Source organism: Microcaecilia unicolor, chromosome 1 (genome assembly GCF_901765095.1).
Source record: "Microcaecilia unicolor chromosome 1, aMicUni1.1, whole genome shotgun sequence".
NCBI classification, from domain to species: domain Eukaryota; kingdom Metazoa; phylum Chordata; class Amphibia; order Gymnophiona; family Siphonopidae; genus Microcaecilia; species Microcaecilia unicolor.
This window is the reverse complement of record NC_044031.1, coordinates 299,116,633-299,144,604: the sequence shown is the minus strand read 5'-3', so window position 1 is coordinate 299,144,604 and position 27,972 is coordinate 299,116,633.

The window sequence follows — 27,972 nt, the reverse complement described above, 5'->3', positions numbered from 1 at the left end:
CTGCTATAAGATTTTTAATATCCACTTTGGACCAAATAACTTTTAATTTACCATACAGGAGTCAGTTACGTTCACCTTAAGGAATTCAAATGCATATTGTTGAAATACTTTTTATTCTACTGATTAATTTATTAGCAGCTCTCCACAAATATGATGAATACAATGGAATTCTCCTGTGGATTTCTTGTACATTTTATAAATTCAGGATACTTAGGGTAAACATGATTTTTTTTTTCATAACTAAAGCTGTAATTTCATGACTTCTCTAGCATTTCATCTACTTTCTTCTCTTTGGGCTTTCAGCCCAGTCAGAAAATTAGCCACCTGGGGACTATAGTTGAGCCAGCTATCTGAATTTCCCCTTCCTTTCTATCCCAGCCATTTTAGTGGTGTCCTCTGACGGAGTGGCCTAGTGGTTAGGGTGGTGGACTCTGGTTCTGAGGAACTGAGTTTGATTCCCACTTCAGGCACAGGCAGCTCCTTGTGACTCTGGGCAAGTCACTTAACCCTCCATTGCCCCAGGTACAAATAAGTACCTGCATACAATATGTAAGCTGCATTGAGCCTGCCATGAGTGGGAAAGCGCAGGGTACAAATGTAACAAAAAAGAAACACATAGACCATGCTTCCTTAAAAACAGAGAAATATATTCTGCCTATCCACATCATCCACTATCTCCTCCACTCCCTAAAAGATTACATGTGCTTGTCCCATGCTTTCTTGAATTCCGATACAGTCTTTCTCTCCACTACCTCCCCCAGGAAGTTATTCCACATATTCACCCTCTTTCTTTTAAAAAAAGAGCACTCTCCTAGTTTTTCCCTGATCCTACAACCTTTTAACTGCATCCTATGCCCTCTCATTCCATAGTTTTCTTTCAGTTGGAATAGACTCGCCTCCTGTACATGAATATCATGGAAATATTTAAATGTCTCTATCATATCCCCTCTCTCCTGCTTTTCTTCCAAAGTATATATATATATATTGAAGTCTACAAGTCTGTCCCCATACACTTTATGATGGAGACCACTGACCAATTTTGTAGTCATCCCCTTGAATGACTCCATTCTGTCTATATCTTTTTACATACAGTATTCTAAGTGGGGCCTCAGCAGACTTATATAGAAGAGCACTATCACCTCATTTTTCCTGCTGGCCATTTCTCTCTCTATGCATCCAAACATCTTTCTGGCTTTGGCCATTACCTTTTCTACCTGCTTGGCACCTTAAGATTGTCAAAAACGATCAACCCCAAGTCCTGCTCTTCTTTCATACACAGAAGTACTTCTCTGCAACCTGAGACAGGTGCACTTTCAAACCAGTCAGTAGTTGTCATTGTTGAAAATTGAGCGGGACTTCTTCCCATGAGGGGCTATGAACACTGACTTTGTTGCATTCCCAACCTCTACTACTCTGAATTAGATCTAGCACCTCTGCATGAGGAACTGGTTTGAATTCCCACTGCAGCTCCTTGTGACTCTGGGCAAGTCACTTAACCCTCTATTGCCTCAGGTACAAATAAGTACCTGTACATACTATGTAAACCTCTTTGAATGCAAAAACCACAGAAAGGTGGTTTATCATGTCCAATTCCCTTTCCCTTACCACTAATGAGTGATTGCACCAGCATTTCGTTCCCTGTTCTCAATGTACTGTGTTCATGTATACATTTTGGGGCCGATATTCAGACTATGGGAGAAAGCTTATCCAACTCTCGCGGTTGGCAGCCAGCCTGGATATTCAATGCCAGGCTGGTTTTTGGTGACTGGCATTGAATATCCGGTTTATGGTTAATCAGCTGTCAATATTCAAAGATAACTGATTAACTTTAAACAGGCTAAAGATATACCAGCTATTTAAGTGGCCAGATGTGACCGCTTACAATTGCTTGATAGGGTTCAAGTATTTGGGGATAGCCGACTACATTACATGATATAGCTGGTTATCTTCTTGGCGCTAACTGGGGATATTCAGTGGGAGATAACCGGCTATCCTCTGCCTGGTATCACTAGATGGTTGGTTAAGTGCCATTTAACTTCCTTCCGGAAGTTACTAAAGACAAACTTATTCAAAGAGACTTATAACAAGAATCCTTCATAAAAGACTTGACATCAAAAATGCACCAGAACAAACCAACATTGATTCCTTTATTCTGGTTACTTTAATTACATTGGCATTATTGAACGTTTTACATTGTCCTTGTTCTTATATACCTGTTATGAATTATTTATTTATTTACTTCTAATTCACTTGATATTTTATCTTTAACATCTAATTTGCTTGATATTCTTATACAGTATACCTTAATTTGAACTCTTCTCTATACTTATCATTCCGTTAATGGTTATCGCCATTGCGGCATAATGTAAGCGACATTGAGCCTGCAAATGTGTGGGAAAATGTGGGATACAAATGCAGCAAATAAATAAATAAATAAATAAATAAATAAATAAATTTAACCTGCCGGATGCTGTTCCTGGCCAGTTAAGTGGTTTTGAATATCACGGGATTTATCGTTATCTTTATTTGATATACCTCTAAACCAAAAAATATATTTATATATGTGAATATTCCTACTAGCCCACACTTAAAAAACAAATCTTTTGGTTTACTATGAAAATACTGGGCCATTATTGGTTGCTGTGAAGTAAAAATTAAGGGGCCCTTTTATTATGCCACATTAGATGCTAACAACATGCCAAATGCAGCAAAAATGTCCTAGCACAGGACATGCTAAAGCATTCTGCATTAGTTTTGCGATTTGCATGTGCTAATTGTACAGTATTAATTTTTTTAAATATCTTTTTTGGAGAGGGCATGGAAGTGCTATTCAGTAAGCAGGCTGATGTTAGTACACGCTAACTTAATAACACAGAATTAATGCAGGAGCCCTTAGCACCTCCTAAATTGGAGACGGCAAGTGCTCCTGCATTACTTGCATTCATTTTTTTCTGTGGCTGAATGTAAACATTAGTGCACGGCCAGCAAAAAAGGGTAAAAGACCAAATTCATGGCCGTGTGCTAGTAAGAATATGCTAAGCACATTTTTTTTAGCGCAGCTTAGTAAAGGAGCTTCCAAATGATTAATAGGTGCTCCATGTGCATTACTGAGATTGTATCTGATCTATGTATATATTTTTGTACTAAACTGTTTAGACACTGATGTATTTAGCATTATGTCAAATTATTAAGTCCAATCAAATTCAATCCAACTATACTGAACATCAAAATTGTGTGAATATTATCTATTTCTGCCTATGCTTCTACATAGCTACAGAGAGATAAGTCTAGATACAGATATTAATATAGATTCTTATATAGAGCCTGCAAATAGTTGGGAAAATGTGCGGTACAAATGTAACAAATAAATAAATATGCACGCACAAGAAATCAGTTTTTTATTGATTCCCATTTAGTTTTAGCCATTCGCAGAAAGATAGGAGGTATGCAAATGATCTAATTTTGAACATCATTATTCTTACGAAAATGTTTTGTTAAAATTAACTCTCGAGAACAGTAATAACGGAGTATGTTTCAAATTCATATTGTAAAAAGAGCTCATAGAATACAAAAGTCTGTAGATTTTAAATTCAATACAGTAGTGGTTTTCAAACTTTCTTGGGTCATGGTGCCCCTAGGGTAAACCTGGTTGTCTAGTTGTGTCCTGAGGATTGAGTTGAGAACCCCTGATTTAAATTATAGTAATAACATGTAATGTCACAAATATGTACATATATTTGCTTGTGAAAATTATATATGCAAATTAATGCAAATTTTCCCTTTTTTTTTTTAAAGCTGATTATCTTCTTTTTGGAGTACTCTGTTGGCCACTCTAATAATGCTCACCTCAATGTATAACCCATGTATTGTGTTATCCTATAAATAGGTACTGGCAGTTTTGAACTGATTATGTACATAAATGTTTGAAATACAAGTGTGTATGCACATATGTGAGCTCTTATGCACAAAAAATGCCAAAATACGCCTAAGGGCCCTGTTTACTAAGCAGCGTTATAGACGCGTTAGCGTCTTTAACACGCATTAACTATGTACGTGCATTAACTGTTTATGCGCCTACAATATCCTTATAGGAGCCTACATGGTTAGCGCAGACGCTACATGTAGGTGTGTTCAAAACGCTAACGCACCTTAGTAAACAGGGCCCTAAATGTTTATCTGTAAATATGCACATATCATACAAAGTTGATCCAATAATTGCAACTAGTTACTGTGGTCAAGCTAAAACAACCATTAGAGAGCTCCTCAACAGATAGCACTAACAAAATAAGCTCTCTTGAGAACAATATCTTATATTTTTGTAGCCCATCAGATGGTGGATGTATAAATATAATGTATTCTTTTATCAATACCTTCAGTCATCATCAGCCCTTTTTATGAAAATAAATGTCTTCATGTCAGTCTTTTGATACAGCTCACAAAATTTCATATAAACTTTCTTTTCTTGTATTTTCCTTATATTTTATCAAATTGAAGCAACCAGTTCTTATCTTCAATCCAGTTGCTCAGTGTCATCACAGAAAAGCCTCCTTGCACTTGTGTACAATTTTGGACATTGCATATTGCAGTGCAGATATACTTATTTATTTATTTATTAGGATTTATTTACCGCCTTTTTGAAGGAATTCACTCAAGGTGGTGTACAGGAAGTATTTTTTCACGGAGAGAGTGGTGGCTACTTGGAATGCCCTCCTGCGGGAGGTGGTGGAGATGAAAACGGTAACGGAATTCAAACATGCGTGGGATAAACATAAAGTAATCCTGTTCAGAAGGAATGGATCCTCAGAAGCTTAGCCGAGATTGGGTGGCAGAGCCGGTGGGGGGAGGCCGGGCTGGTGGTTGGGAGGCGGGCTAGTGCTGGGCAGGACTTCTACGGTCTGTGCTCTGAAAATGGCAGATACAAATCAAGGTAAGGTATACACAAAAAGTAGCACATATGAGTTTATCTTGTTGGGCAGACTGGATGGACCTTGCAGGTCTTTTTCTGCCGTCATATACTATGTTACACGTTACCACGTTACAATAAGAATAAATCAAACATAAGCAATAGACAATTACAGCAGTAAAAATATTCAAATAACAATACAAAGCATACTACTTACAATGTCAACATAATAGGTAATAGAACATTTTAATTGACAGTGTAGGGTATAAGCAAAGATGGAACATATAGACAAGAGGAGTTAGAAAGTAAGGCGACTAATTTAACAAAAGTTGCATCATCAGCTTATTATGGGAAAAGTGGTATTCGGGTGATCAGGTACAGTATATGCACAGTATGGTAATATATATGTTTAATTTATATATATATATATATATATATATATATATATATATATATATATATATATATATATATATATATATATATATATATATATGTTATTTGTAAAATAAGAGTTTTATGTTCTATGGTTTCATTATATTGTACATTTTAATGTTTACCCTTGATGCAGGCATTAACTGAAACGTGGTTGCATTGGGCTCTTTTTACATCAAGTGAATATGATACACTCAACTAAAGAGATCATTGCCATACTGTTTCATGTGATTGATACACATTCTGCCTGCAGTTTGTGTGTTGGATATTGCCTCAGTCTTTGACTGCATGGATCAATATAGACAGGTCTGTACAGTGGTGTGCTGGAGCCGGCTCGCTCCGGCTCGCAAGATCCGGTTGTTAAATTTTGGCCGGACTTGCGAGCCGGTTGTTGGAAAGGGCGAGCCGGCTCTCCCTCCCTCCGCCCTCCGGATCCGGTCCCTCACAGATCCTATCTTGACTATCAAATTCTTCGGGGCAGGCAGTGTTGCCTGGCCGCTGCTATCGCTGACTTTCCTCCGCCGCCTGTTTGAGCTTTAAAAATGGCCGCCGAGACTTCCAGAGGCGGCCTCGCGAGACTTCTATAAGTCTTGGCGGCCATTTTGAAGCACGATCGGGTGGCGGAGGAAAGTCAGCGATGGCAGTGGGCAGGCAACACTGCCTGCCCCGAAGAATTTGATGGCCAAGGTAGGGTCGGTGAGGGACCGGATCGGGAGGGAGGGAGGAAGCAGGGGAATTTGTGAAACAAGTCGGGAGGGGGTGGCAGGGGAGAGAAGGGAGGTGCTGGACATGGGTGGATGGATGGCAGGGGAGAGAAGGGTCACTGCTGGGCATGGGTGGATGGAGGACAGGGAAAAGGAGGGTCACTGCTGGGCATGGGTGGATGGAGGGCAGGGGAGAGGAGGGTCACTGCTGGCCATGGGTGGATGGAGGGCAGGGGGAGAGGAGGGGAGAGAGAATAAATGATGGATATGGGTGGAGGGGAGGGAAGAGTGAGGAAGGAGATAAGATAAGGGAAAAGGAAGAGAGGAGAAAAACTGCACATGGATGAAGAAAATAGGCAGAAGCTGAGGACCAGAAATGAAGAAGAAAGGAGGAAAGGAAAGAAATAAATGGAAAGGAAGCCCTGGAAACGGAGTTAAGAGGACAGATAGCAGCAGAATCGGATACTGGGCCAGCATGATCAGAAAAACAGTCACCAGACAACAAAGGTAGAAAAAAAAATCATTTTATTTTCATTATAGTGTTTGGAATATGTTCCCTTTGAGAATCAGGTGCTCAACATTAAAAGTTTATATTTATTTACTTATTTATGGCATTTTATCCCACATTAAACATGAATTAGATTGGAACCTGGGATCATTTAATTTTTTTTTCCTGGAGAGAGTAATGCATTGCCCCCCCCCCCCCCCCACCTACTGGCTATAGCCAGCTCTGCAATTTTGGGGGGGCGCAGAGGTGGACGGGGGGGGGGGGGGGCGCAGTGGTGGACAGGGGGGGGGGGGGCGCCGAGGTGGACCGGGGAGAGAGCCTGTTGTTAAAAATTTACCAGCACACCACTGGGTCTGTATTTTCCAGAAACAGCAGTGATCTAATAATCTGCAACTGAGTGAAACACAGCCAATGAATAGACAGCAAACAAGAAAACACTATCAGTTCCCCATCAATAATAACCTCTAAATTTAATTTATAAGTCTGCATGGGGGTTCCATCAAATAACTATACGTTTTGTAATGTTTTCATCCCTTTTTGTTTTTACCCATGTGATTTCTGTCTTAGAACAAACTGAGTTTTATCCGCTATGTGATAGCTACTATGCATACTGATACATTTTTGAAATTTTCCACTCATTGATTTTCAGAATCATAAACATGCATATCTTAAACTTCCGAATCATGCCACCCAAACAACACATGGAAATGATAAATAAAGTTTGACAAATTAGAGAGCCCTTAGCAACCCTATAAAAATCCAGGCCAAACGCTAGAGATAGTCATTCAGGGACAAAAATTGGCTCCTGCTGGACAGACTAAAAGGCAAACCATTGCAGAGCTGCCTGTTTAACTCCCAACTGATTAAGACAAGCCAATATAACAAGATAGAATGATCAAACTCAGAAGTCAAATCTAATATTACTTCGGAAACATCAATGCCTCTGTCCCACTGTGGTTGTATATAATCCACTAGTTTAATTAGACAACCCCAAAAGCACAGCTTTCTCATTTACTTTGGACATAAATGAGTTGTTTGAAATAGTTTTCACAGCTTTTGCAAACTAGATTTGATTTCTTGATAATCGTATTTCTGAATAAGGATTCTAAAAGCCCTTGCTTTATGAGCATACAATCATCTCGATGTGATTTTTCAGTCTCTGCCTGGATGCTTTCACTAGCAACAAAGGGCAGGGATCAAAGGTCTTGTAATAGCTCTTAATCTTTCAATTGTAACACAAACCAGTCCACTACAATCTCATTCAATTCCAGGAAACTGGCTAAGTCTGCATCTGACAGAGTCAACAATATGACCCCCGGTAATAGCTGTCCCTGGCATATCACAGTTTGATTATGCCCCCACTTGCCCTGTAATCAGTTCTACTTTAAGGGAAGATTTTTTTTCCAGAAAAATGGTTAGTGATATTCTTACATATTTGTAGAAAGGCATAATATGATTGGATTTGTTATCTAATTTTAAAAAATAACCTCTCAAAGTGTGAAATAATACCAGTTGGATCTAATATATGCACCATCAATTCATCTTGAACAAGTTCTTGAGTTCTTGACTTTTCTGATGAAGGAAATAGGATGTATGTGCTCTAGCAACAGAACTTATTCATCTCTATCTGTTCACAGGTCCAGTGAATTTACAGAGAGCTGTATGCAAAAGAGCAGTACTGGTAGACCCCAGAAGTGCTATATATAGAGCAACAGGAATTGGAGCAGGGAGGCAATCATGGAGTGAGTACCATACACACTGAAGATTAACGATCCCTAGACTCAAGTGATACCCATGCAGGAGAGACTGCAAGGATGAGGTGGACTGTGGTTCACACAGCTCTAGCGAATGCGTGCAATTTATACCAATGAGGAATATGCCAGCTCTGAGTTGAAAGGGGCAGTGACATTCAACCATCTACTTTTAAAAACAACTAATAATGCTAGAGCTGCAATGGCTTGATGACATAGTCCATGAGGTCCTCAAAGCTATAAGAAAAGATCTTCATATTCTAATGCAAAGAACTGGTGACTTCAAAGAAGCCATAGAATCAAAGAGTGTTGTCAAGATTCAGTGACAGAATGCCTACAGTGCCTACTGAACAACCATATCAATGACTGTGGTGATAACTTCAGGAGGCTGACAATAATGCCATATATCCCATATAGCAAATCTATGTCTATCTCTTTCATCATGTCTACTTCACTCACATTATGCAGGTGCTCCCACCTGAGAGGGCCGTGACTAATGGTGGAAAGGTCAGACAGTTTTGGTGGGTAGAAGGTCCCTCCTCACTATTCCTTCTAGTTCCTAGTCTATGCTCAAAGTTTTTTTTTGGGGGGGGAGGGGGTTACAAAGCAGAAGCAACATTGGTATGAAAACCTTAAAGCACTGAAGAGAGGTAAAATGGTAGCAACATTGTGTATAAGACCCCAAGGCACTGGGAGATGGATAAAGTAGCATGAACATTTGTGTGGAGACCCCACATCTTTATGGCAAGAATCAAAGAAACTCCAGAAGGGTTAGATTAGTGTTGTGGATAAATAAGCCTCTATGAGGAGTACATGGTTTACCAGACAGAGTTTAATCACAAAATGCTAAAACAGGGGATCTATATTCCAATATAGCTGTACACCAAGCTATCGCACAGAATATCAATCACAGCTATGCACAATTCCAAATCTTTATTATTTTCAAATATCTAAACCTACTATTGCACAATGCATAATAGTTAAAACTTGTAAATTACTATCCACCTGCAATCTCACCACTCATACACCACTCAAACACTCATTGATTCCATTCACACAAATTCCTAACAACACCATATCTCAACCCATACATACAGTGGGGGAAATAAGTATTTGATCCCTTGCTGATTTTGTAAGTTTGCCCACTGACAAAGACATGAGCAGCCCATAATTGAAGGGTAGGTTATTGGTAACAGTGAGAGATAGCACATCACAAATTAAATCCGGAAAATCACATTGTGGAAAGTATATGAATTTATTTGCATTCTGCAGAGGGAAATAAGTATTTAATCCCTCTGGCAAACAAGACCTAATACTTGGTGGCAAAACCCTTGTTGGCAAGCACAGCGATCAGACGTCTTCTGTAGTTGATGATGAGGTTTGCACACATGTCAGGAGGAATTTTGGTCCACTCCTCTTTGCAGATCATCTCTAAATCATTAAGAGTTCTGGGCTGTCACTTGGCAACTCGCAGCTTCAGCTCCCTCCATAAGTTTTCAATGGGATTAAGGTCTGGTGACTGGCTAGGCCACTCCATGACCCTAATGTGCTTCTTCCTGAGCCACTCCTTTGTTGCCTTGGCTGTATGTTTTGGGTCATTGTCGTGCTGGAAGACCCAGCCACGACCCATTTTTAAGGCCCTGGCGGAGGGAAGGAAGTTGTCACTCAGAATTGTACGGTACATGGCCCCATCCATTCTCCCATTGATGCGGTGAAGTAGTCCTGTGCCCTTAGCAGAGAAACACCCCCAAAACATAACATTTCCACCTCCATGCTTGACAGTGGGGACGGTGTTCTTTGGGTCATAGGCAGCATTTCTCTTCCTCCAAACACGGCGAGTTGAGTTCATGCCAAAGAGCTCAATTTTTGTCTCATCTGACCACAGCACCTTCTCCCAATCACTCTCAGCATCATCCAGGTGTTCACTGGCAAACTTCAGACGGGCCGTCACATGTGCCTTCCGGAGCAGGGGGACCTTGCGGGCACTGCAGGATTGCAATCCGTTATGTCGTAATGTGTTACCAATGGTTTTCGTGGTGACAGTGGTCCCAGCTGCCTTGAGATCATTGACAAGTTCCCCCCTTGTAGTTGTAGGCTGATTTCTAACCTTCCTCATGATCAAGGATACCCCACGAGGTGAGATTTTGCGTGGAGCCCCAGATCTTTGTCGATTGACAGTCATTTTGTACTTCTTCCATTTTCTTACTATGGCACCAACAGTTGTCTCCTTCTCGCCCAGCGTCTTACTGATGGTTTTGTAGCCCATTCCAGCCTTGTGCAGGTGTATGATCTTGTCCCTGACATCCTTAGACAGCTCCTTGCTCTTGGCCATTTTGTAGAGGTTAGAGTCTGACTGATTCACTGAGTCTGTGGACAGGTGTCTTTCATACAGGTGACCATTGCCGACAGCTGTCTGTCATGCAGGTAACGAGTTGATTTGGAGCATCTACCTGGTCTGTAGGGGCCAGATCTCTTACTGGTTGGTGGGGGATCAAATACTTATTTCCCTCTGCAGAATGCAAATAAATTCATATACTTTCCACAATGTGATTTTCCGGATTTAATTTGTGATGTGCTATCTCTCACTGTTACCAATAACCTACCCTTCAATTATGGGCTGCTCATGTCTTTGTCAGTGGGCAAACTTACAAAATCAGCAAGGGATCAAATACTTATTTCCCCCACTGTATACGCAGACGACGTAACGATCTACATCCCATTTAAACAAGATTTAAAGGAAATTTCCAATGACATCAACCAAAGCATCATGCATACATGGGCGGATACCTTCCAGCTGAAACTCAATGCAGAAAAAACCTAATGCCTAATACTCACTTCGCAACATAACACAAACAAATTCACCCACATTAGCACACCAAAGCTGAATCTTCCAATTTCGGACACCCTAAAAATTCTTGGAGTCACCATTGATTGACACCTAACACTTGAGAGCCACGCAAAAAACACAACCAAGAAGATGTTCCACTCAATGTGGAAAGTAAAAAGAGTAATACCTTTCTTCCCAAGGACCGTCTTCCGCAACCTGGTACAATCAATGGTACTCAATCATCTAGACTACTGCAACGCACTCTACGCCGGCTGCAAAGAGCAAATAATCAAGAAACTTCAGACAGCTCAGAACACTGCAGTTAGACTCATATTCAGCAAAACAAAATATGAAAGTGCTAAACCCCTACGAGAAAAGCTACACTGGCTACCACTTAAAGAACGCATCACGTTCAAAATATGCACCCTAGTTCACAAAATCATTCACGGAGATGCCCCAGCCTACATGTCAGATCTGATAGACTTACCACCCAGGAATGCTAAAAAAATCATCCTGCACATTCCTTAATCTTCATTTCCCCAACTGCAAAGGTCTAAAATACAAACTTACGCATGCGTCAACCTTTTCCTACTTTAGCACACAATTCTGGAACACGCTGCCGCGCAACTTGAAAACGGTCTATGAACTAACTAACTTTCGCAAACTACTGAAGGCCCATCTCTTTAACAAGGCATACCACAAAGATCAACAAATATGAACTCCTATACATAAATCTAGAATTGTCTTATAATATTTGCTTGTTATACCACTATAATGTATTTCATTATCATATTACCCAAGAACCTTCTGTAATACTAAATGTATACTTTATCATATATTTCCACTATTCATGATGTATTGTAAGCCACATTGAGCCTGCAAAGAGGTGGGAAAATGTGGGATACAAATGCAATAAATAAATAAATAAACATTATAATTCCTCATATAATACATAGCACAGCTGGAGATGGTGTGTTTTAATATTAAGACAGGTATGGAGAGGGTTCATTCAAAAATGAAGGTTCTAGACTTAAAACTAACATTAGGGGTGTTGTTGAGCACCAAGTGAAACAGCAGCACTGAAACAGAGCTTCTGTCTCATGACTCTCCAATTTCTTCTGGAGTCTTTCATGAGGTACTATGTCAAACACCTTTTGAAAATCCAGATACACAATATCAACTGGCTCGCCTTTATCCTCATGTTTGTTCATCCCTTAAAAGAAATGTAATAGATTGGTGAGGCAAGATTTCCCTTCACTAAATCCATGTTGGCTTTGTCTCATTAATCCATGCTTTTGAATATGCTCTGTAATTTTGTTCTTTATAATAGTATCTACCATTTTGCCCGACACCAACGTCAGGCTCACCGGTCTATAATTTCTGGTATCCCCTCTGTAAACTTTTAAAAATATAGCGTTACATTGGCCACCCTCCAATCTTCCGGTACCATGCTTGATTTTAAAGATACATTACATATTACTAACAATAGTTCCGCCAGTTTATTTTTCAGTTCTATCAGTACTCTGGGATGAATACCACCCGGTCTAGGAGATTTGCTACTCTTCAATTTGTCAAATTGCTCCATTACATCCTCTAGGTTTATAGAGATTTCATTCAGTTTCTCTGACTCGTCAGCTTTGAATACCATTTCTGGCACCAGTATCTCTCCCAAATCTTCCTCGATGAAGACAGAAGCAAAGAATTCATTTAATCTCTCCTCTATGGCTTTGTCTTCCCTGATTGCCCCTTTTACCCCTTGGTCATCTAGCGGTCTAACCGATTCTTTTGCCGGCTTCCTACTTTTAATGTACCTAAAAACTTTTAATATGTATTTTTGCCTCCAACGCAATCTTTTTTCAAAGTCCCTCTTTGCCTTCCTTATCAGCGCTTTCCATTTGACTTGCCATTCCTTATGCTGTTTCTTATTTTCAGTCAGTTCCTTCTTCCATTTTCTGAAGGATTTTCTTTTAGCTCTAATAGCTTCCTTCACCTCACTTTTTAACCATGCCGGCTATTGTTTGGTCTTCCTCCCTCCTTTTTTAATATACGGAATATATTTGTCCTGGGCTTCCAGGATGGTATTTTTGAACAGCATCCACGTCTGATATAAATTTTTGACCCTTGCAGCTGTTCCTCAAAGTTTTTTTTTTTTTCAGAGTTCTTTTCATTTTATCATAGTCTCTTTTTTGAAAGTTAAATGCTAATATATTGGATTTCCTGTGTATACTTACTCTAAAGCTAATGTCAAATGTGATCATATTATGATCACTGTTATCAAGTGGCCCCATCACCATTACATCCCAAACCAGATCATAAGCTCCATTAAGGACTAGGTTGTTAAAACATGTGCGGACTGTAAAATATTGCATGAAGACCTTAGGAAATTGGAAGACTGGGTATCTAAATAGCAGATGAAATTTAATGTGGACAAATGCAAGGTGATGCACATTGGAAAGAATAATCTGAATCATAGATACCTGATGCTAGGGTCCACCTTGGGGATCAGCACTCAAGAAAAATATCTGGGTGTCATTTTAGATAATACACTGAAATCTTCTGCTCAGTGTGTGGCAGCGGCCAAAAAAGCAAATAGGATGCTTGGAATTATTAGGAAAGGGTTGGTGAATAAGGCCGAAAATACTATAATGCCTTTCTATCGCTCCATGGTGCATCCGCATCTTGATTATTGCATTCAGTTCTGTTCATCCTATCTCAAAAAAATATTGCGGAATTAGAAAAGGTTCAAAAAAGAGCAACCAAAATGATAAAGGGGATGGAACTCCTCTTGTATGAGGAAAGCCTAAAAAGGTTATGATCCTTCATCTTGGAAAAGAGACAGATGAGGAGAGATATAACTGAGGTCTACAAAATCCTGAATGGTGTAGAGGTAGAAGCAAATCGATTTTTTACTCTTTCAAAAAGTACAAAGACTAGGGGACACTCAAGGAAGTTACACGGAAATACTTTTAAAGCAAATAGAAGGAAATTTTTTTTCACTCAATGAATAGTTAAGCTCTGGAACTGTTTGCCAAATGATGTTGTAACAACAGTTAGTATATCTGGGTTTAAAAAAGGTTTGGACAAATTCCTGGAGGAAAAGTCCATAGTTTGCTATTGAGATAGATATGGGGAGGCAGCTGCTTGCCCCAGGATTGGAGATCACCCTCTATATTCCTCTAACACTAGTGCTGCTGCTAGTCCTAAATCTCCCTGGAGCATCATCTGACTTTCATTTCTACACCTATCCTCCTAAGCATTATGATTAGATGAGAGTAGATTATTCTATGGCACAGGGTCTGTTTCTCATTTGTGTCTGTGCGCACTGTGAATGCCTGGTAGTGCTTTAGAAGTGATTAGTAGTAGATGACTATCTGCCTGCCACTGCCAACATGTCCTGCTTTAGATCCACAAAGTTGGAGCCATTTTTACTTTTTTTCTGCCATTGAGATAGATATAGTGCTGCCTTTCTGTCTCTCCGAACCCTCTCTCTGCCCTTTTTCACTGACTATACAGTTTCTCCTGGCTCTGGAGCCAAAGTGGTTTTTAAAATTTATTTTTCGCTAGCACTGATACAGTAAATATGGTGCTGCCCAGCTGACTCAGAACACTACCCTGTTCTTGGATGATTTCTATATTTTACTACATCTTTTGTACTTCAGCAAAGCAGCAATCTGGAATACTTTCTCTCAATGGAAAGGAGATGTTATGATTCTGCTATACAGGCAGGAGAATGTTTGGGACTCGCTCCTGATTGGCTTGTCAGTGGCTGAGCTGACAGCTGAAGCAGCAGACATCAGAAGCCTGATCTACTTAAGCCTACTTCTCCTTACCTCTCTTGCTTTAGCGTTTGATTGCTGTTAGCTGAAGCCAGCTTTCCCCTCTCTCTGTTTGTGCTAGTGCACACTGTGTTTACGTTGGAGATTTGCTTTCTCTCCTTGTAGCTTGTAGATTCTGTGTGAGTGCTGGGTGTTCCCAGCGTGTGCTTGATTGCCTCACTACACTGCACCTGGGTCTATTCTCTGCTTGGCTGGTGTGGTATTGTTTGTGGTAAGCTTGTCCCTTGTATCATTCCAGTTTGTTGATTTGTTTGTTTCCCTTTCTTCTGTGTTAACCCTTTGTCTGCAGTGTAAGCCATGCTTCTGGCAGGTTGTGTTTTGAAGCTGTCTTTTCCTTTAGTCTGCTTTTAGTCCTTCTTTGCTGTGTCTGTCTCCTGTTTCTGGTGAGTGCTGCTTTTTATCTGATCTGTGTGTGTTAAGGCAACGTTCTCTGTTTGCTTACCTTTCCCTTGTCCTTGTGTGCTGTGTGGCACAGCCTTGTGCATTCTTGTATGTGGATTCCCTTTACCTTTGAGTGCTGTGTGGCACAGCCTTGTGTTTCCTATAGGAAAGTCTGTCAGTCCCTTTTCCTTTGTGTTCTTCACTAGCGCTGTGTGCATTGCTAGTGCTTCTGTCCCTTTGGGGACCCCTCGTTGTTCTTTCTCCCTTCCCAGTGTATGGACTGGGAGACAGGAAAAAGGGAGGAGGAAGGAGCAGAGGAGGCAGAAGGGGAAGGAGAATTAATGGACCTTTCTGCCCTAGCACAAGGAGGAGGTAAAATAAAAGGATTTTGGACTGCACTCTTAGGCCATCTCAGGGAGCCCTGGAGTAAATTGGTGCATGTTGCCAGCACTAAGGAGGGAAGGAGGGGTAGAGGGGGTCTCCTGGGAAAAATGAGAGAGTGTTCTAGCCTGGGCTTTGTTGTTTACTCCCCTGTAGATAAGGAGAAATGAATTCTAGTTACCTTTTTCTCTCAGGAGGAAAAGGGACAGTGGACTGAACCTTGGGGGGGGGGGGGGGGGGGGAGTTTGTTTTTGCATTGCTCTACAAGGAAGGGTGCCTGTGAGATGTAAACAGGACCCTGGATGCTTTTGTTCTCTTAAATAAGAAATAAAGAGGTGAAACTTTATCTTGGCTGGGTAGTGATTTTTGTTTCACAAAAGGAGGAGGAAAAGACAGCCAGGGCTGTGGCTGTTGGACCAGGGTTCCTGTGAGCAACCTCTCTTGAGGGGCAGGGCAAGACCACAGGATCAATCGAAAGGAGGACCTGCAGGAGTCCCCGGAGGATTGCAGGAGGAGTTCGAGAGGTGGTGGCCCCGCAGAGGAGTGACAACATCCTGCTGAATATCTACCTTAATGTGTGCAAACACAACATAAATGACAAGGGTTCATCACTGAGACACTAATCATAACACACCAACTGTAGTCATGAGATAATTTGTTAGAGGCTCATACAAAATGGCTTTTATCTGTACTAATTAGTTTCATCAGACGGTAAGCCTTTTACCTGCAATCTAGTTATTAGTAAATTACACAGGGAAATGGATTTTTACCCTGTGACAGGAAGACAAATGTAATAGAAAAAAAGAACCCATTAATATTTTAAACAGAAATGAGAGAGTTACTTCAGCATTCAGTATTTTAGTCTTATTTAAAATTTCATCCAAAGCATTATGCTTGGCAAGGACAATTAATAAAACTTGACAGGGAGGTTTGCAAAGAAGAAAAGAAACTCTATATTGCATGATAAAGCTTTTCTGCTGTTCTGTACTACAACGGAAAGGAGTGACTTCAGATACTGAACATTTCCGATCATTGTGCAATTTCATAGGAGTTGGATTCAAAGGTCTGTTCAGTAGACACTGATAAGTGTTTTAACAAGAATAAATAATACTGTTCTACTGACAGATTTTCATTTGGAATCACTTCCCATGTTCCTAGGGAAGATGGATGGAGGAGAAGGGTTGCATGCATGCCCATACTTTTGAAAGCCTTCACATATGCGCATAAATTAACCAAAACATTTGTGCATGTTAAAGAGCAGGTTCAAATATAAATACATATTTTCCATATATTTTCAAAATTTGCCAGAATCCTCACAGAGAAATGTATGTGTGTGCATTCTATACATGCATGCAGTTATACAACTATCCCCCTATTGTAAAAAAACAGCATGAACCAGAAAGGAAAGCACTGATAAAGTATAAAAGGGCAATTCTATGAATTGGTGCCTAATTTTGTATGCCACAAAAGGGCATACTTAGCGCCAATTCTATAACGGCTTAAAGATATGCTTATGCTGTTATAGAATACTAGTGCAAAGCCACATCGGCATGCCAAAACGTAGGTGAACCCACTTACAACAGGGCGTGCTTAAGTGCACCATGCAACATGCACAAGCAATAGTATTCTGTGCATCATTTTGCAACACGCCCATGACACTGCCATGCTCCGCTCATGTTTACACCCCTTGATTGTTGCTAAGCGATTGAGGTACATTTTTTTTTTATAGAAAACGAGTAGCACTCATGCATGTAACTGCCAATTATTGGCCTCAATCATGCACATACAGTAAGTGCTACTATTCTAAAAACAGGGTGCACAATTAAGGGGAGATTCTATATATGGTGTCTAAAAAATCCACGTGGAAAACGCCAACTAAGTGTATTCTATAAGTGACACCTAGATTTAGGCACAATATATAGAATATGCTTAGTTGATATTGCAGTACCTAAAACTATGTGCCATAATTTACATCAAGAAAAGCGTGGTGTAAATCCTGGCATATAGATTTACGCACATTGGGCCATATTCTATAACTGCAAATGTAAATTCAGAATGCCTATGAAATGCCCATTTCTCCACCTATAACCATACCCCTTCTTGCCTGCATGCATTAAAATTTAAGCGCAGTGCGTTATAGAATATAGTTTAGTTGTGCATGTAAATTCTAATTATTGCCAATTAGTGCTCATTATTGTTTGTTAAGTGCTGTTAACAATGCTGATTGGCTTGTTAAGCCAATTAAGTTTTGCATGGTGTTATAGAATACACTTGGATTTTGACATGGACCACTGTGATTGAAAGTAATACGCAAAAGAGAATTTTCTGGATTTTCTGTATAAAAAAAGAAGAGGAGCACAGCATGGAATGTAACAGCTGTGCCGCAGGAGAAAGTGACAGCATTTTGTATACTGCTGCTAATCATTCACCTGTTCTATGCTGAAGAAGTCACTCACAACACAGGTGAAATGTCTTTCCAGGCAGACTTCTATGGTCCGTGCCCTGATTGTGGCTGGGTTGGAGTGGGGCTTCAATGACAGCTTCAGTAGTTGGAGAACAAGGTCAGTGCCGGGCAGACTTCTACAGTCTGTGCCCTGAAAATGGCAAGGACAAATCAAGATCAAGTATACATATGTAATATTGCATTATACCTTATTCTATGAGTTTGTCTTGTTGGGCTGACCGGATGGACCGTACAGGTCTTTATCTGCCATCATCTACTATGTTACTTTCTCTTATGAAAAATAGTAAGACCTTTTAGCTGACTACATTTCTTTGTATTTTGATATTGATTCTATCAAAAGATGAATACAGTTTCACTCTTATATATGATATAATTTTAATATATGTTTCATATTTTATTTGGGTTAAAACCAATAATAACTAAATATAACCCCGGCTGCCTAGTGCATGCCATGAGTGGTAGGAACCGGGTACACAGCACAAACAAATTTATTGTTTATCGGGACCAAGGCTGAGATTGGATAAATCCAGGTGGCCAAACAGTTCAGACTTTTGTATAAATCCACTCAATAGCTTAACCGACTCCAAAAATGTTTCTCTGAATCAATGTTCTTTACTGAATTAATTTTTTAAAAGTCAATTAACAGTCAGTTGTGGCTCAGGCAACAAGTACAACTTGAAACTATCACAAATATATTTATGAAGTCTCTCAAATATAATCCCTTCTTTGAAACAGCAATGCCTCGCTCTCTTTGACTCCTTGGTCCTACTACAGGGAGTGGCAGAAGTTAAACACAGTCCTCCTTATCTTTATGCCTACCTTTAGGTGAAGATAGGACTATCAATTCACTCTGACAGGATTAGCACTTCAGTTAAAGTTGGTTATCAAATAGTTTGCAAGCAACAACTGTGAGACTCTGGGGAGCTGAGCTCATAGGATACATCCTTGATTGGGGCCCTGTTAGCAGCACAGAGATCCTTAGGACTCCGGTTATTAATTTATGTTATTCTTCAGTCTTGAGGTGTTCCTGGGGTTGTGGCCAGGGTGCCTCACTGTAAATCACAATGATAGCACAGATTTCCCTTTCCTTTTCTGTGATTATAAGGGGTATGGAGGGGCCTCCACTCTCCTGTGTCTAGACAACTTTATAGGTTTTGGTTCCTGTAACTTCAGTCTCACTCCTTATTCCTAGGCTCAATATCTCTGGAACTAAGAGTCAGAATTGCAACTGTCACGCATCAGTCTTCATGATTACAGATGAGGCAGTAGAGCAAACTTCTTAAAATTCTTCTGGATTGGAGCAGTACCTTTATGTAAATAAATACAGGCTGCTGCCTATACTCTTTCTGACCTCAACCTGCTTAAGCAGGAAAGCCTAAGCTTGATTCCAACATAGACAGTTTGATTTATTGCTGCTTGACTTGGAAAACAGACAGATTATCAGTTGCTAATCATTGATGTTAGAGCTGTGCTTGACTCAGTGTTGCCAGACATCCTGCTTAATAGACTCACCCAGTTGAAACTAGAGGTCAATCCATTTCAAAAGATCTTAGACTGCAAGTCCATGTTGCTGCCAAACCGACAGTATCCAAGCCAGAGTACAATAATTTAAAATGAAAGACCATATTTTACCTCCAAGCAAAATAGTCTCCACACACATGGACCACAACTAATGAAAACTGAAACTGAAAACCATAGTGCATCTTCAGTGGCTGACTTTACGCCATGCTTGGAGTGACAGATGATGTCATAACACCACAGCAAGGCTAATTCCTAAGGAGCTTATCATCCCAAATTTACATGATTAAATTCCTGTTAAATTTGTATCGTAAGCATTTATTTGGCACACTGTATTTACCATATAAACTGCATTTGGCAGGTGTAAATGCTCACGTCCAGAGTTAGGTGCAAAATGCATGCTAAGTTAGCATTCTGTAACAGTTGTTCTGGGCAAAGCACCCTTTACAGATCAGTTGCTTAGCATGGCTTATCCTGGCATCTAACTTTGGGTTCCACTTATTGAATCCCTCTTCCCATGTCCTCTACAGTTCTGAAAAACTAAGAAGATTAAATCCTACCACCACATTTTGTTGGTGCTTGGACGGGTAAGAATTTCTTGCAGCTTAATAAGGAAAAGACCAAATTTCTGCTGATTGGGAAAGATGTTGAAGTTGATGATGATTTCACGCTTATACTGAATAATATAACATACACACTAGAAAGATCAATTAAGATTTGGGGGTCATAATTGACTGCAAGATGACAATGATGGAACAAATGAATCATTTGATAGAGTTGTTTTTGGGTAATACAGAAATTGAGAAGAATTAGAAAATATATTAATCATAGTTCAACTGGTTGTTCACTCTCTAATTTTGAATAAACTGGATTACTGTAATATAGTATATTTGAGGATGGCTAAGAGTCTTTCAAAATGGTTGCAAGCCATATAAAATACTGCCATCTGTTTGGTCTTTTCACTAAAAGTTTCTTCACATATTACTCCATTTTATGACCCATTGGCTCCCAGTTGAGGGCTGAATTATGATTAAATTAGGTAGTCGAGTTTTCAAAATATTGTATGGAGCTATACCAGGTTATATGATGACATTAATATGCAGATTGGTATATGGGAGAATGCATTTTGTATAACATTCTAATTTTTTAACATTTCTTAGTCCTAAAGGTGTCTGCTATTGGAAATTATTTAAAACAATTTTTAGGTATCAAGCAGCAACGTTTTGGTCACAGTTTTGAAGTGGAATTAAAGCTTTGCCAGTTTTAAGAAGATGCATAAAATTTATCTTTTTAGGAAACATGTTTTGAATACAGTGAGTTAGTTATAATTTTGTTGAAAATTCAATTTACATTCCTAGATGTTTGGTACAGTTCCTCTTATTGTTGGCTTTGAACTAATAGCAAAATATAAGCTCTGTAACTGTAATATTAAGAGTCTCTACCCAGGCAAAATGAATCCATGAGACCGTTAGATCATGAAGGAACAAAAAGGGCAGTCAAGGAGGACAAGGCCATAGTAGAGAGGCCGAATGATTTTTTTCTTCGGATTTGTGGAAGAAGATAAGAGATCTCTACCTGTACCAGAACTGGTTTTCAAGGGTGATGATGTTGAGGAACTGAAAGAAATCTTGGTGAACCTGGAAGACATACTGAGCCAAATTGACAAATTAAAGAATAGTAAATCACCTGGAATGGATGGTATGCATCCAAGGGTACTGAAAGAACTCAAACATGAAATTACTGATCTGCTTTTAATAGTGATCTATAACTTGTTAAAATCATCTGTAGTACCTGAAGATTGGATGGTGATCAATGTAACCAATTTTTCAAAATGGTTCCCGGGGTGATCTAGGAAATTATAGACCGGTAAGCCTGATGTCACTGCCAGTGACATCAGTGCCACTTTAAAATAGTGGAAACTATTATAAAGAATAAAATTACAGAACACATAGATAAACATGGTTTAATGGGACAAAGTCAGCATGGGAAGTCTTGCCTCCCTGATTTGCTTCATTTCTTTGAAGGTGTGAATAAAGGTGAGCCAGTTGATGTGGAGGGGCATTTTCAACATGACATCTAAGTCTGATTTTAAACGTTTTGCAAAAAAGTCCAAAATTTGAAGAACAAAGAAGTTCATTTTCCAAAAAGAAAAATGTCTATCTTTTGTTTTAGAAAATAATGTTTCTAACAAGGTTTTGTGCTTTGGATGTTTTGTTTTTTGGGTGATTTTCAAAACAAAAATGTCCAAGTGAAAAACGTAGAAAATCAAGCCATTGGGATGTAGGAGGGGCCAGCATTTTTAGTAGACTGGTCTCCCAGACATCCCTAAAGATAAATGTGGCACCCTAGTGGACTTCAAAAATATGCTTCCAGGTGCACATCTCACCATTGCTCCCTTATCTTGTCTGCTGAGCCATTGTCCACCCATTGTCCACAGCTGTACACAATAGCCCTTTTGGGTGAAGGGGGCATCTATATGTGGGTACAGTGGGTTTCTGGTGAGTTTTGGAGGGCTCACAGTTTCCACCACAAATGCAACACATAGAGGGAGATAGGGACCAGAGTCCCCCACTCCATGATGCACTGCACTGCACTGACCACTACAGTACTCCAGGGACCTGCATGTTGCTCTAATAGACCTGGCTCTAACATCTGAAGCTGTCATAGATGTTGCTAAATCATATTTGTATTCACATTTGTGGGGGTGGTAGGAGGTCATTGACCACTAGGGGGGGTCACCCCTAATTCCCTCCAGTTGTCACCTGGTCATTTAGGACACCCTTTTGTGCATTATTCGTTATAAAAACAGTTCTTGCTCAAAACGTCTTAATTTTAGTCCTGGGCTGTTTTGTTTTTGTCATTATGGCTGAAAAAACGTCCAAGCATTAGGAATGCCCTGATCCCACCTTTAACACGCCCCTGACACGTCCCCTTGTGATTTGAATGCACTTCTGATGGAATTCATAGAAAAACATCTAAAAATTGGTTTTCAAAATACCAATGTGGACATTTTTGTGAGAAGAATGTCCAAATGCAGATTTATGCCACTTTTTGGACATTTTTCTCTTTTTTAAAATGAGCTCCACAGTGTATCTAGATTTTCAGAAAGCTTTTGACAAAGTTCCTCATGAGAGACTCCTGCTAAAATTAAAGAGTCATGGGATAGGAGGCAAGCTTCTGGCATGGATTAGGAATTGGCTATTGGACAGAAAATAGAAGGTAGGATTAAATCGACATTTCTCTCAATGGTGGAGAGTAAATAGTGTGTGCTGCAGGGATCTGTACTGGGAACGGTGCTATTTAACATATTTATAAATGATCTGGAAATCAGAACAACAAGTAAAGTGATTAAATCTGGAGAACTGGGCATTCAAATTGCAGATGAAATTTAATGTGGACAAATGCACACTGGGAAGAATCCAAATCGTAGTTACCTGATGCTAGGTTCCACCTTGGGGATCAGCACCCAGGAAAAATCTAGGTGTCATTGTAGACAATATGCTGGAATCTTCTGCCCAGTGTATGGCAGTGGCAAAAAAAGCAAACAGGATTCTAGGAATTATTAGGAAAGGAATGATAATAAAGACCGAGGATATTATGATGCCTCTGTATCGCTCTGTGGTGCGACCTGTCCTTCAGTATTGTGTTCAGTTTTGGTCGCCACATCTCAAAAAGATATAGCGGAATTAGAAAAGGTTCAAAGAAGAGCAACCAAAATGATAAAGGGGATGGAACTCCTCTCATATGAGAAAAGGCTAAAGAGATTAGGCCTCGAGCTTGGAAAAGATGTGGCTGAGGGGAGACATGATTGAGGTCTACAAAATCCTGAGTGGAGTAGAACAAGTAGAAGTGAATCGATTTGTTTACTCTTTTAAAAAGTACAACGACTAGGGGACACTCAATAAAGTTACAAGGAAATATTTTTAAAACAAGAGGATATAGTTTTTTCACTCTCAAATACTGTGTGCAATTTTGGTCACCGCATCTCAAAAAAGATATAGTAAAATTAGAAAAGGTACAGAGAAGGGCAACAAAAATGATAAAAGGGATGGGACAGCTTCACTATGAGGAAAGATTAAAGTGGCTAGGGATTGTCAGCTTGGAGAAGAGATGGGTGAGGGGAGCTATAATAGATCTAACAAACCTGAGTGGAGTGGAGCGAGTAGACATGAATCGCTTGTTTACTCTTTCCAAAAATACAAGGACTAGGGGGCATACATTGAAGCTACTAAGTAGTAAATTTTAAACAAATTGGAGAAAGTATTACTTCACTCAACATGCAATTAAACTCTGGAATTCACTGCCAGAGAAAGAAGCAGCATAGCAGTGTTTAAAATGGTTTGAACAAGTTCCTACAAGAAAAGTCCTTAAGACATTATTAAGATGGACTGGGAAAATCCACTCCTTATTCCTGGGATAAGCAGCATAAAATCTGTTTTTACTCTTTTGGGATCTTGCCAGGTACTTGTGACCTGGACTGGCCACTGTTGGAAACAGGTTACTGGGCTTGATGGACCTTAAGTCTGACCCAGTATGGCAACGCTTATTTATGTTCTTAGTAGAATGGAATGATTTCATGTGTAGTGAGATGTGTTTAGAAATAATGAAATATTTAATTTGGCCACACAGTGTCACTGTTTGCAAAAAAAAAAATTTTATTTGTGGATTCTAGATTTTCATTTCATACAGACACAGCAGTAAGATTTCAACAAGGAAAGCTATTATTGATTCGTTTCTAGTTAACAGAAGATGACTGCCTTCCTTTTTAGGAGCTGCAAAATAATTCTGTTTCTGAGTGAGATTTTAGTCCATTCTGTTTTTTCAGGTTATATCCCACTACTACTACTACTACTATTAAACATTTCTATAGCGCTACTAGACTTACGCAGTGCTGTACAAATCAACATGAAAAAGACAGTCCCTGCTCAACAGAGCTTACAATCTAAATTGGACAGACGAACAGACAGCTAGGGGTGGGGAAATTGCAGTGGTAGGGGTGATAAGTGAGGGTGTTGAGTAAGAGAGTCATGGCTAGGAGTCGAAAGCAGTAGCAAAGAGAGCGGAAAGGTACTGAGGAGCTGCGGAGTGGATGCACTTTTAGGTCAAAAGGAGAAGTTTGAACCGTATGCAGAAGCGGATAGGGAGCCAGTGAAGCGACTTGAGGAGAGGGTTAACATGAGTATAGGTTATATCCCACTACATTGTATATGTAGATTGTTTAAGAACTTTAGGGGCCCTTTTACTAAGGCGCGCCGAAAAATGGCCTGCGCTGGTGTAGGTGCATGTTTTGGATGTGTGCAGGTCCATTTTTCAGCGCGCCTAGAAAAAAGGCCTTTCTTTTGTGGCCAAAAATGGACGTGCAGCAAAATTAAAACCAGTGTGCATCCATTTTCGGCCTGAGACCTTACCGCTACATGGGTATAAATGAGGACGTGTTGGGCTATTATTTTCTGTAAGCCAACAGAAATGAATAGAAAGCCGAGGTCTGAGGATGCTAGGAGATCTCTTATTAGTGTAGTCTTATTTGCCACTGATCTTGCATCGACATAAATTGCTGGTGGGGAGGTAGGATGAGCCTCCAATTAGGAAGAGTCTTTGATCATGTTCAGAAGACAACGGGTTTTAGGATGCAGAGGAGGATGCTGTCAGTTTCATTGGTGGTTGGGCTTGGTGAGGAGTCTGTGGTCAAAGCCAATCGTAGGGCTCTTGGTGCTGATTTTTGGGCGGTCCGGCCGGTGGCTGACTGTGAGATCTGGTTGTATATGGGCCTTTGGCTTTTTAGGTAAGTTGTAAATCACCGGGATTTGAATAGAGCCTGAGCCACCAGGAATGTTGTCCATCATCAGGCCCAGGAAGACTACACAGGCTATTATTGGCCACCTCATGTTGCAAGGGGTAAGGATATAGGAAGTCCTACAGGAGTAAGGGCTTGTCAGATTTGCATTAGTGTTCTATTTTATGTGTTTAGTTTTGGGTCAGCATCTTTGGGTCCTTTCCTGTGGTAGTTGCAGGGTGGGGACTTTCACTTATAGACCCAGTAGGGCGTTCCTCTGTTTAGCTGATGAGGAGCAGTACTCAGGGTCAAATTGTTTAGTAAGGTAAAGTAGGAAAAGGGATGTGGAGTAGTAACCTGTAGAGTAAAAGGAGCTGGGGTGAGAAGACTTTTTTAGTTTCTGTTTGGGGCATCGTAGTTTCATCACTAGTGGTCATAAGTGTTGGCTGCCGTGCTTCCATCAATCCGGCCTAGTTGCATGGGGGTGTCCCTGTATCGATCCCAAACAGTGTCTCTTCCTGGGTGGGGATATGGCTGTATCGCCTCTGGGATCACCTATTCTGGTTTCTGCGGTGCTGCTGATCCTATTTTGCTTCGATTTACCCTGTTTTCTCTGAGCTGTGTGGGTCAGTCTTCTCATCTCAGAAATCTTATCCCGGGATGTCTCAGTCAGCCTTCTCACCCCTGAAGTATCCCTTGGGGTTGGGATGAGAAGGTCATCTCGCTGTGCTACCGCCTTTCCGGTTTAGCTCTGCCACTCCGGTGGGCTGTGTTCGGCTCAGTTCTTAGCCGTCAAGCTGGCTAGTGGATCAGTTCTGCTCACAGCCTCTAGAGTCCACCGCTGGCAGCCACGGAGCTCACATGTTAGAACAGCTGATCATTGGGTCCACTCGGCTCAACTTTGAGTTCAGCTTATGAAGTTAGCTGATCGCGCATCCAGCGTTTTGGATCCATTCCAGAGGAGATTTTACTGGTGGCATCCAAATGCGCTGATCACCACAAGTCTCCTCTCTCTGCCATTCCAGACTAGCTCCACTCGGCTCAGCCAGAGAGACAGTGGTTCTGCTTTTGGTCGATCGTCTTGTGGGGGTCTCCCCTCCTTCAGGCAACTCATCTTTGTTGGTGGGGTCAACTGGACTGTCAATCACACTCAGAGTCATAGTGTCGGTCCGGGTTTCAGGGGCTCAGCACGGAGCTCAGCAAGCAGCTGCCTGCTCGGCAGCCATCTTGTTTGCATATAGCCAAGGACGTTCAAGCAGAATGTACATAAGAGGATTGTATTTTATGCAATTGTGAGTGTTAACTGATGTTAACAAGCACAGTATTTTCTGTTCCTGCATAAAAGATTTTCCCTTCTATTAGAAATCTTATATGCTCAATTGTGTAGTGACATTAGAGTAAATTCTTTCAACCCCTTAATTTTATTGCAGCATGGTATAAATAAATAAAATTTCTTATTTACCTCTCCCTCCCCCAATACCCACCTAAGAATTAGTTAACCTATCCATTTAGACAACATCTGTTACAAGAAGTAATACTTTCCTCTTCACCTATGCTGTCATATTGAAATGTCATTGTTATAATGCTCTTATCCCGGTCCCTTTTATATTTGAAACTGTTAGCAAACTTGCTCCCATTCGCTGATCTCATTTCTGCTTGGTGAGGCGTAGATTTCACTTCTATGGGTAGATGGTGCATTGCCATGGATGATGGCTCATGTTGGAACAAAGTGCTTTATCTATTAAAACAGAGTACTGGTTATAGGCTAATAAGCCTGGAAGTGTAATTCTGTCAATAATACCTGAAAGCAAAGAAATGAAGATCCCCTTGAAGGTACTCTCCAAAAAGCAGAGCTCTTACCTGACTCAGTTCTACTGCAAGAACTTAGGCCAGGCTTGGCTTTTATTTATTTATTTATTTTTGTAATATTCTGTTATAAACCTCTAAATACAATCTAAGTGGTAGTGGGAGTAGCTGTTGAAATATTATTATTAAAAGTCACGAAAATGTGGGATACAAATGCAGCAAATAAATAAATCATATTGCTCCTAAGGGTTGCTGCTATATGTCAACCAACTCTTCAACTGCATACATCAAGAACAAAATGAAGCTTAGCTTATATTAGATGGTCTGTCGATGACCACAGTTACCACTGCTTCATATCCCCTGACCAATGGTGGCCAGCGTTTTGCTGTGCTATCTGCAAGCTGTAGCTGCTTCAGAGTCTGCGTGGGGAACAGCTGTGGAAAGATAAACAAGCTAGATGATGCGTATTAGGACCATCTCTGTGAAATGCCAAAACGTGTTTCACTTCTTACATTACAGCTGAGTTGACCGGCAACAATGAATGTTCCGAGATGAGGTGTGTTTAAACCTCCTCAAGTCCTGACATCAGATGCCTTCGGATGGTCGAGCCAATCACAAAAAAATGGCTCCATTCTATCCGTGCGTTTAAACCATAGGGCTCTAAGGTGTTAAGGTGGAATATCCA